The sequence below is a fragment of the Lacerta agilis genome, chromosome 8, assembly GCF_009819535.1.
Source record: "Lacerta agilis isolate rLacAgi1 chromosome 8, rLacAgi1.pri, whole genome shotgun sequence".
Lineage (NCBI taxonomy): Eukaryota > Metazoa > Chordata > Lepidosauria > Squamata > Lacertidae > Lacerta > Lacerta agilis.
The window spans coordinates 56,335,452-56,347,641 of NC_046319.1; the positions used below are offsets into that span (position 1 = coordinate 56,335,452).

The 12,190-nt window shown below is 43.0% G+C and overlaps 1 protein-coding gene across 1 annotated transcript in view; it reads left to right on the forward strand.

Annotated features, from left to right (window-relative positions):
* RIMS3 (regulating synaptic membrane exocytosis 3) overlaps positions 1–12,190 on the forward strand; it is a 53,022-nt gene that overhangs the window by 7,574 nt on the left and 33,258 nt on the right. The gene's annotated exons all lie outside the window — the stretch shown is intronic.

The window sequence follows — 12,190 nt, forward strand, 5'->3', positions numbered from 1 at the left end:
TTATTTCAGAGTTTTTATACCCCACTTTTCCTCCAGATCTGAGCACAGGGCTGTTTGCAATATGCAGCATACATTATGAACAGTAATACAGTATAAAATAAAACAGTAGAAAATCATGCACCCATTATTTATTTATTTTTTAAAAAAACAGCACTAAGCCTAAGCTCCAATCAGCATCGACTTCATCCCGCTCCAAACACCTGAACAAATAAATATATTTTCACCTGTCACATAAATATAGCTGCTGTTTTCATGAATATGTGCATTTTGAATGCACATTTTACTCCATTATATGCATTTTTATACACATTAATTAGCCAATGAACTGCATTTCAAAGTCTGGAGGCAAGTGAATTCCAAGGGATGGCTGGGTCGCAGTTTGTGTGTGTTTTAGGAAGAGTAAATAGGTAGGTTTACCTGTAAATGCAAACAATACCAAATTTCTCCCCCATCCCTAATGTAGGGTGACCAAAAGAAGAAGAAAAGCAGACTGAACACCAATATTTTATCTTTCATAGTAGTGCACAAGAGAACATGAATTTAGTGACACAAATAGAAAAAATATCCTCTTGGGGGTCCTGAACATAGGAAGCTGTCTGATACTGTCAGACCATCCAACCATCTAGCCTGGTGGTGTTTACATGGGCTGAAAGTAACTCTTTGGGAATTTAAAGCTGGAATAATTCTTATTTTAGCATTATTCCACAAGATCCTGAGTTGGCAAGGATTATCGTAAATAAGGGACCACCTTCATCCAAGTCTGGGCTTTCTCACTGAACTATAAGCTGATTTTAGTTCTTGTTTCTTTTGTTGCCAAAGGCAATAGGTTTCGATTGTGCTGTAGGAAAATAATAGTAATAATAATAATAATTGACGATGAAGGGCTAGAGGGAGTAAAAGCAACAGTGCTAGAGGCTAATGACTTAATTGGAAATCATTTAGGAAACTGCAAGAAAGGTTGAAAGCAAACCAGAACACAGATGAAGTCAGTAGTTCTGGTTTAGGGGTGTACAAGACTTCTTTTAGACTGGAAATTATCTTAATCTAATGGATTATTTTGCCAGATGTCTGGAAACAATCTGGACTGAAGCCAAGGTTCAGAGATACTAGCATGGGCTGAAGCCATGGGTCTGCATCAGTGTACCAGGACCGGACAAATGGAGGTGGGGAGAAAAGGGACACAGCTTTGGGTGAAGAAGAGGATACTCTGTAGCATCTTCCTGAGCCAGTGGCCCTCCAGACATTTTGGGCCACGACTCCCATCCGCCCCAGCCAGTACAGCCAAGCCCAAAGCATCTGGAGGCACCAGGTGGCAGAAGGCCGTAGTAATGCATGATGGAAATGGTCTGAATTTTGAACACACATTCTCTGCCCTAGAAACGGATGTCTTGCAATGCAGCAAAAAAAAGAAAAAAGAAAAGAAAAGAAAAGAAAAGAAAAGAAAAGAAAAGGGGTGTGTGTGTTCTGACCTATTCATTTTGTTTTAGGTGTTTTTATACCACCCTTCAATCATATTCTCCAGGAGGGATGGCGAAATAGGAAAAAAGAAAATTAAAATGCAAGTACAAGTCAACCCAAGGCTACAGAAATATGAAAGAGTTTTCAGATTAAAATTGTATCTGAAATGCTTGGAAGGGAAGGTCTTTGGAGGCTGAAAAGACATGATGGTAGGAACCAGGTGATCACCTCTGGGGAGAGAATTGCACACCTGGGGTTCCACCAACAAGAAGGCTGCCTCTCTGGTAGCCTCCTGCTTCATGTCAGATGGTGGGGCACCTGCAAGGATGCCCTCCGCTGAAGATCTCCATGGATAGGCAGGAGGCAGATGAAAACACACTCTTTCAAGTTCCTTGGTCCTCAGGATTTAAAGATCTGAAACAGCACTTTGGACTGGGCCTGGAAAAAGAGTGGGATCTTGCGTAGCTCACAGGGCATCGGTATAATGTGAACATAAGTACCTGGTCCCAGTTAAGTACTCCAGTAGCCACATTCTATGCTAACTGCAGTTTCTGAGCAGACTTCAAAGGCAGGCTCACATAGAGTGTATCAGAACAGCATAAACTGGAGGTTACTAGAGCATGGATAACTGAGGCCAGGCTATCTCTGTTGAGGTAGGGGTACATTAAACTTTTAAAATAATATCTGCTTGTTTTCTCAAACCATTTCAGAGGGCTGATGGCCAAAACCCTAGCATCCTTCACTGAAATCCTGTACAGCATGGCCGGTCTCAACATTATGCACATGTCTGCTGAAGCCTTGGTGGGTCTGAATATACTGATGAGGCATGGAATTTCTTTGCATTTGAAAACCTATGCCTTGCTATCTGATTTCCCCATGCTAACCTCACTCATTTCCCCCATTTCTAAAACACAGACACTCTTTTTGCCCCATAGGGACACCCCTCCCTCCTTGAGAGCTTCTCTTTTGTTTGTGGTAAGCATAATCTTCTCCAGGGTTTGCTGCCAGCCTTTTGGAGTTCTCCCGAAGGGAAGATTAAGTTTTGTTGTTGATGAGGCTGCAGTGCCCTAATGAAACCCAAGCACTTGCTTTGCAGAGATCAGCTTCTGCTTGGCAAGTAAGAGCAAAGTATGACTAAGAAGTTATCAAGTAAGGGCCCTGCAACTGATCTTTCTGGGTGAGGGGATGCTGCTTGATCCCTCCAACAGCTTTCCCCAGGGCAGGTGAAGGGTATTGAGGTCAGACATGGATGACCCTGCCAATTTTTGTTTGTCTCATTTTCTCATTTTTCTAACCATTTTTCTCCACATTTCCCCATCAGTTTACATATTTTTAAGTCCTTGTGGAAATTCACCAGCATTTTAATGCTAATTTCTCCACATATTCACATTTTGTATGCAATTTTGCCTAACACAGACACTTCCTTAAAGCTTTTTTTGAACATGTTACTTGGCATTGCAAAATTCAGAGAAGTGTGAATTTCAGAGGCTGGCTGTATTTGTTTTGTGAGTCATTTCGTAAAGTGTGAATTAAGTAGGTTTTCCTTTAAATTGAAACTGCATTGATTTTCTCCCCTCATTCCTCATAAGAGGGCTGTTGGAGGTCACTGCCCAGGTGGAGGGGTTGTTAGTTAGGTTTAATCTGTTTCTGGTTGTGTTAATTTCACATGTGCTTATTCATAACTACATTCCATACTTGTTTCTGCATTAATTTGTTATTATATATGTATATCCATGTGAAAATTGTATTTAAATGCCTACTTTGTTACAAAATAGGTATTTAAATATAAACACATACTTTGGGATAAAGCATAAATGAGACAGAATGGATTTATAAATTGGCACATGTAAAATTGACACAGTACACATTTCATCTAAATGCGTGCATTTCTGAACATACTTTATCTTAAAGTATACATTTTCATTAAAATGAATGTTGACTTTTTTTAAAATTTGAGGACTATATTGCAAATTTTGGAGAAGTGCAAAATCCAAAAGATAATTGCACTTCTATCTGTTTTTAGTCTGGGACTTGTGAATTAGATCAGTTCTCTTTAAAATATTGAGCATATTATGTGTGTGTGTGTGTGTGTGTGTGTGTGTATACCGTGTTTCCCCGAAAATAAGACACTGTCTTATATATTTTTTTCCTTCAAGAAAACACACTATGGCTTATTTTCAGGGGATGTCTTATTTTAACCGCTCTGCGTCGGTACGCTGCATAGCCAATCCTATCCAGGCCATCTTAAGGGAGGCACCACGTCACTATGTCTTATTTTCGGGGTATGGCTTATATTGCACAAATGCATAGAAATCCTGCTATGGCTTATTTTATGGGTATGTCTTATTTTGGGGGGAAACACGGTGTGTGTGTGTGTGTGTGTGTGTGTGTGTGTATGATATATATATATATATATATATATATATATATATATATATATATGATACTACTGTATCATAACTGACACCCCAGGAATCCAGCTGCTAAGCAGAGGTCACTTCCAAGCTGGCGAACAGGTGGACTGGACCAGTGAGTGGTTAAAGAGTTCAGTCTGTAACCAGCAAAGGTGGTTTTAGGGCAGCGTGACCCAAGCAGAGAGGGTGCCCAGGAGGCATGTGGCTGGTTATGGGAAGGAGCCATGAGGGCTCTGACAGGGGCTGTCTTTAGCATATGCGCCACTGGGGTACAAAGATCTGCCCAGCGCCCCCAAATTTAGTTTAGCCACCCCAAATTAATTTTTATTGAGCTTTTTTGGGGAAGGGGAAGCCAAAGTTTTTGGCCTTTTGGGGGGGGCAATATTTGATGCTACGGGGTAATAGAGCGACAGAGGAGGGGGCAGGGACTTTCGCTCCATTGCTTTTCACTGCCGTCGATTGAGAGGGACCGATATACAGTAGTTATACATTTGGCACCCCCCCCCCCTAGAATTCGGCACCTGGGTGCCTCGTACCCCTTGCACTCCCCAGTAAAGATGGCCCTGGTCCTAGAGTCCTCCCACCTCCTTCCCAAAGCCTTGTGGGGGGAAACGAACCAAAGAGGCAACCCACCCTCCCCCCAAAAATAGCCCCACGAGGGCTGAGTATGCTCTGAGGCCTGTGAACATCATCAGACACAGGACATGGAGTGTCAGATGGAAAAGAAACAGGGGAAATAAGAGATGGAAGAGAGGAGAGTTAGTGCTTGAGACCATAATTAACAGTTTATATTATTCCGGGGTAAAAGAATTGTGGATTTGAACAGCAGCCCATCTATTGGGCCCTAGCAGTTAGGGGATGAGGATATACGGCAACATTTCATTATAGTCCCACTGGTAAACAGGTATTATGAAGAAGCCTGAAGTGTTCAGTACACTCTTCACTCTCCCTGCTGAAAATGTCTTACCCCCTCAGGACATTGGGGAATGCAAAGTGATACAATAGTCACATGTTTCAGCAGAGTACCTTGCAAACAAATAACTAGGCATGTGACACACCCCCCAGGCACAAAGGCAACTCAAGGGCTTCCAAGCAGCTCCCCTGCGACTCAACAAGCACCACATTCTCCCTCGGTTCCACTGAGATACGTTTGTGCAGCTCCTTGGGTCTGATTACATATTGATCCTGGTGGCAGCTTCCATTAAGCCCAGTTCCCCCGGTGCTTGGCCTTGCTTCGTAACCCTGATGATGGAAAATGCAATGGCTTCCCACAAAGCATCCTGGGAACTGAAGTTTGGCAAAAGCGCTGAGAATTCATCACTAGGGGCCTGCATTTCCCAAGGTTTCTGGGGGAAAGGGAATGACTGGGAATCTACTTTAAGATGTGCAGCTCATGCTCTCAGTAGTACACCGATGAGTCATGCCAGTTCCTGCCTAGGCTCCTGTTCTCACACCCTTTTTTCTCTCCTCTCAGTTGAAAATTAGCATGTAGGGGTGGCGGGGCAGAGAGAGAGCAGGGACCACACTTTTTTGTTGTTGCTTAAATTACTCTGTAAAGGACTATATACACAATGCTGATAATAGTCAATAATTTTTCTATTTCTAATAATAAAAAAATACCCCAAGGAAGCCCATTTTTTCTCTATTGGTCAAGACCCCTCTGTCAAATCTCTACTTTTTGAGACCCGTTTCTTATTTGAACATCCCTTTAAATGCAAACTGAATCAAATCCCCCCCCCATCCCTACCTCTGATTTGTGGTGCGCCTTAGGTCTAGAGGGAGAAAGCAAGTGAGTGGATGGCAGAAGTTGTGGGAGGAGGAGGAAGGGAGCACAGTGGTGCCATCAGGGCCTTGTGGGCAGAAGTTTGTTTCGCACTTGTGAGTAATTGATCCTTCAGTGTGGCAACACCTACCCTTTGGAACTCTCTGCCCCTTGATATTAGGCAGATGCCTTGGCTATATTGTTTTCAGCACCTGCTAAAAACGGTTTTGTATCAGCAGGCTTAGCCAGGCACGTAATTTTAACATGCCGTTTTAGCATGTAATTTTATTATGTATAATGGATTGCAGATTTCATTTGATTCCACTATCCAAATACAATATAGTCACTGGGAAGCAGTAATGATATTGCCCTGATGACGTATGAATAGGCTCTCGGTGGAATGATTTAATGTGACAGTTGTAGCGGATCTGCCTCTAACTGGTCCTCTTTTCTTTTCCCTCCTGCTCCCTTGAAAAATTGGGATTTGCATCCTGTGCCTTAAAAGTCTTCATCATTTGCATGCTTCCCTGTGATTGGGCAGCACAAACTGCAAAGTCCTAGAGGATGCCCAGTGAGAGAACCACATGTAAATTGCAGCATTGGTTCTTGTTACTATGTCAGAAGTGTGATGCTCTGGCAGATCAGCGTATGTGCATCAGACGTGCATCTCAGTGGCTTCAGATTAAGGGGGCTGCGATTGCTGAGCTTGCTCCCACAGAGAGCAAGTTATAGAGAGAGCAGGGATGAGGACCCATCTTCAGCCAGAGGGGTGTATTCCCTTTTGGGCCCCCACCCAGAAGCAAAAGTGATTATAGCAATGGATGTGGATTTGACCTTTATACAGTACGGTAGTTTCTACACCCAACTCACACACTCCAACCTGTCCTACATGCAGGAAAGCAAGAGGTTTTTATCAGAGTTGAAGGACATATCCCAGCCAAGCAAAAACATGCAAGGAGGGTACAAAGCAAGGCCAGTGGGTGTTGTGACCTTGGGGGAGTCTTGGGGGACTGCATTTGGCCTCTGGGCCTGAGTTTCCCAGCCCCAATACAGAAGGATAAAAACAGGAGTCTGGTTACATGCTAATCTTGATAGCAATGGGGCAATATAACCACAGCAAATGACATGATGAAATAACTAAAATATTACTTAAATGGTCTTACGTTCCATCTTCTTAATGTAATAACCATGGCGCTATGATTTAAGTGAGTTTTAAATGTGAAACTATATGTGCTCTAAGAGTTTTTCTGTTTTAATCAAGGGGCAAGCTGCTCTTGTTGTTGTTGTTTCTTTATGCTTCCTAACTGCTTCTTCCTTCTGCTTCTGCACATTTCCACATCAGTTTGTGATTTTATTTTTTATTTTTTAAAAACAAAAACAAATGTCCCCATGGAAATTCATCAGCGTATATTGTGAATTTCTCCTAAACATACACATTTTTGTATGCAAATTTGCCTAATTATACACACTTTTGCAAAACATACTTTCCCTAATTCCCCCCTTATGCTCACTAATTGTGTTTATGCATACTTTACCTTAGTATATGCATTTTTGTACACAATATTCAGATGGAGAAACACATTGCAAAATTTGGAGAACTGCAAATTTACAGGACAGCTGTGTTTCATTCCACCTATTTTTTAATATATTTTTTGCAACCTGTGAATTGGGAAGGCTCACCTTTAAATGCGAGCTGAATTGATTTTCTCCTCCCTCCCTTTATTCTGGCTCAGAGCCATGTATCAGGCTGCCGTTGAATTACCTTGAATGGTACCTTTTGCCCTCTTCAGTAATGACCTTTAGAAGCGCAAAATCTCTCTTAGACAGTGGCATTTCACATAGTGAACACTTGTCACACCCCTGTTCTCCTTCCAGGAAGCACTGCCTGAACACCCCCCACCCTCACATGTTGCTATAGGCTTTATTCTGCCCGCTGGTAATTTACTCTGCAATATCGAGTCCTGACCTGGCTACTGAAGTACGAAGTATGTCTGTCTGGAAAAGCAGTTGACTGGGATAGGAGGGGAAAGGATTACATTGCTCTGCCCAAACAACAATGTTTGGGAAATGACTTTACCTCAGTGGTAGAGCATTTGCTTTCCAGGTTCAATTCCTGGCATCCCTAGGTAGGGTTGGGACCCCTGTTTGAAACTCTGGAGAGTCACTGCTGGTCAGTGTAGACAATACTGAGTTAGATGGACTAAGTTAGATGCATTTCTGTATACATTACTTGGCTTGAGAAAGGTATTGCAAAACTTGAAGAAGCGTGAATTTCAAATGATGGTTGCATTTTTGTTCTTATTGTTTCAGAAAGTGTGAATTGGGCATTTAATTTCTCCCCCATCCCTTCTGAGATGACAAAACCTTGTCCAAAACCCACATGGATTAGGATATTGAGAAATCATTTACAAACCTCTCCTCAAATGCAACGGGTTTGCGTGTACATTCACACATACTTGCCTTCTATGAAGGGACCAGTTCCAGCTGAGATTCTACTGTTTAGGTCTGATATATGTATGATGCTTCTCTTCTTTCGCCTTCTCATTTTTGGTGACCTCCCCTGTGTGATGGGTTGTGGATAGACTTCAGCCCTCTTCACTGACCTGCGCTCTGCAAAGATTGCCCCCAGCCTCTTCTTTTATCCTGAATTGGATTAGGAAAGTTAATCAGCCATTTTATGGAAGTCTCAACCCTTCCTGCTCTTCAGGATTAAGAACCTACTGCCAGAGCTGTTAGCCACTTCTCTAACATGATAATTGTTTCTTGGCTGCTAATATATCCTGTACACCCCCCCCCCCCCCGCTTCCTTGCAGTGAGAATAACTCTGTCTTAGGAGAAAGAAAGGCTCCGGAAGATACTGATATTGCCTGTTGGTATGACTGTGCTCTCTTGATGTCTAAGCCACAGGGAACCTTTCCTTCACAAGAAGAAAGATAAGAAAGCTCTGATTCACACATGTATGCATGTCCTTTGATGACTTCAATGCACAGAATACCACTGAAGCTTTCTGACATCAACTTAAATGCACTGCTTTTCAATAGAGTTTGCAAAGGCCAGGGCTACACAAGTGGCAGAGTGGGGTGGTGTGATCCTGCAGTGGCAGAATGGACTGTGCCACTTCAGACTTCAGGCAGGTACCATTGTTAATGCTCTCCTATGCGTTAAAAACCAACCAAACCCAAACTTCATTCAATCAACAAGGAAATTGGGAGGGAAGCTCCTAGTCCAGTGTGCTGTTGCATTACTATTCTACTTGCATGGAGTCCCCACTACCTGACGGGGTATAGTCCAGTCTAGAACCTTAGAACTATGCCACTATGTTCAAGATTTTGGGGCTCAGTCTTCATATTCAGCAGCATGAGTTGGTGTAATGCCGAGGCAATAGAATAAGAAACCTTATTCTCTGAACTGCATGTGGAAAGGAGATTACCATTTTTGAATACTCCCCATGTTCCCAGTTAATTGAAATAAAGAACATTGAGGAGAGCAATTCTAGCTTAACCCTGCCCCTCCTGTACTGGCTTTTTGTTTGCAAGGAGGGGGTTTTCTCCTTGATGTAGGAAAGCAGTAAAAAATTATGATTGGCCCACCAGGAGTGATGCAGCTCATTTTACCACCATATTGCTTGTTTGTTTGTTTGTTTGAAACATGCCTATACTGCCCTTCAATTAGACAGATCTAGAGTAGTTTTCAATAGCTCATAAAACACAATACATTTGCAATAATAAATAAAACACTTTATTGCAGCAATAAAAAAGCAATTGCAGCTGAATCTTTCTAGGCAGTCTTCAGGGACAGCCCTATGCACAATGCACTGCGGTAGTCTAACCTGGAAGTTACCAAAATGTGGGCAATTGTAGCTGAGCTACCTCCATCCACGAGGGGTTGCAGCTGGCAGAGCAGCCTTAGCTGGTGGAAGGTGCTTCATGACACTGAGACCTTGTGGGTCATTAATCACAGAGCTGGACTAATGAACACCCCCAGGCTGTAAATATGATGCTTTAGTGCAAGTGTGATGATTTCCAGAACAGGCTGAGTAACACTTCCCCGGACAAATGAACCATTCAACAACAGTACTTCTGTCTTGTCAGTCCTGAACTTCAGTTTATTCATCCTAATCCACTTCACCACTGCCTCCATGCAATGATTCAGCACATGGACTACTGAATTTGTAGGCCCACTCTCAGTGGTCATTTGTAAGTGTGTGGTAATCAAGGGTAAAGAAATCAACAGATGTGCAACCCAATCCAAACTTGATTATTATTATTTTACCCGTTCTTTATAAGGGCAAGAGATGCACTTGTGACCAACTTTGGCTTTGCCCAGTGGAGGACTGAATCTGGAACATGGGATGTAGAAGGAGGAAACTCAGAAACTTGATAAGCTTTAAAGATGAACCAAGTGTAGAACACCATGGCTTACAGAATTTTTGCGGTTCGTGGTTCACTCTTAGCCTCATCTGCCTCATCCAGGGCCTGGATGCAGCTTTCCAGGCCTCTCTGGCTTGCATCCATCTCTGGCCCTCTTCTGCACCTTCATAAGGTACTGTTGCCTGGCTGGAATGTGTTCTTGAGTTCTGACAATGCCCCTTGCTTGTCAGGATGGAAAGATTGTTCTGCCCACTTTTTGCATCTGGCCCCTCCCACCCCGGAAGGTTGCCCATGAGGGCCCATTGGGCTGAAAAGGGTTCCCCATCCCTGAGCTAGAAGCTATATATGAGCTCTTCTAAGTCAAGAAGTCAGTCCTAAGGAGTGGGTGTCCTCTTGGTAAGCCCTGGACATCTAAGCCAGGATTTCCGCATAGCAACTGCTGCCATTACCTCCTTTTTCGGGTCCTCACTCTACAGTTAAATGGGAATTTCGGTCCATTGACAAGCCTGTTAAGTTTCTAAGAGAAAGCATCTATTCCATGCTCCATAAAACTTGGGACAAATATATGTGAGGCTACATTTTCCTTGGTTCATGAGGAATGCTGTTGGAGTAAATTTATTGTTCAGCAGTGGGCAATGAAACAATTCCAGGTGACTTCACTGGAGCCAGAGTTTTCACCTTAGTCTTCAAACATCTTAATTCTGGTTTCGCCTTTGTCTCCTGCATCATGCCCAGCATGGACAAACGGACATTTGGATGGATGGGCTATTTTATACTCGGCCTAAGAATCAGGTGCTCTGCAAAACAGAGCGACAGCAACAAAAACAGTGCTTGTAAGAACTGAAACAATAGTATGCAGATATTCAAATTTGCCCCAGAATTTCATTTGACAAATTTTACGTACAAAATTTTGAACCTGAAACTCGCATTTAAACACTGTGTGAAATTTTAAAGGAGTCCAATTTTGAATTAGATTTGTTGGCGTCTCTCGATTAGTTTGATTTGGGCAGGTGTCAAACCTCATAAACTGTCACCTCTCAAATACTAAATCCGATTAGACCTAGGCCCAGTACGCACAAGCATAAATGTCACTTGGTATCTAATCACTCAACAAATCCCTTATGACTCTCGGCTCAATGTCACAAACTAACAAAATTCCCGGCATCCAAATTTTACCCAAGATTCTATGGTTTCTTATTTGTGGATCGGCACTGATGCAGTGCTGTCATTACCAAAGCACAGGAGCGACCTTATGTGCGTTGATTAACATATCATTTAAAAAAAGGAATACTGATGTAATGAGACCATCACATCTGGATTCCTTTCCTGTTGTGATTTAATCAACGTACTTATGCGTAATTACAGCATCAGAAACAAACCCATCAAGACCCCTATGTTGCCTGGCGTTTTGATCAATGCGCATTTGCGCTCCCCCACCCAGTGGTCTGCCAGTAAGAAAGAAAAATACATTATGCAAACCTGCAGCAGACTGTGCACCTACCAATCCTGAAATTAATTTTAGAAATCATTCTAGTCGAACCAGAAACCCACAGAATGAAAACAAGATGGAGTGGGGTGCACACCCACTCATCCCCAGCAATCTGCGTTTGAGGTGCTGTGAGGTGATGCTGAAGCTCTGTGGCATGTGATCTGTGATGTTCAATTCATGCATGATACAATCACTGATGTCGCCGCCATCAGAAGATGGAACGTGTTCATTTGCAGCAACTCACAGTGGCAGGCAAATTCCAAAGAAGAGGAGCCCGTTTGGGAGGATATTAGGGAAACTGCGAGGGTAATGGGGATGCATGTGCTGTGTGCGTCACCACTTGTCAGTGATCTGATTAGCATTGTGGAATAATGATCCAGTGGTTTGTACTGCTGTGGTTGAAATCCAGAACACTTGGAAGATAGGGACACATATCCTGTGTACTCCGATGAGCCTTTTCCATTGAACCTTGAACCATTAGCACTGTACTGTCTGCTTTTCTGCACTGGCTCAGACCCAGCGCCATATCAGTGGTACATGGGTGGGGTTGAAAGCTGCGTGTGGGTTCAGATTCTTGCCCCTCTCTACATTTCCTCTGTGGCTCATCCCTCCCTGTCACTGTATACTACCCCCCCCCCCCCGGTGACAATAGACTTAATGGGGTGGGGAGGAGGAGTCACAATACCTACATTTGCTC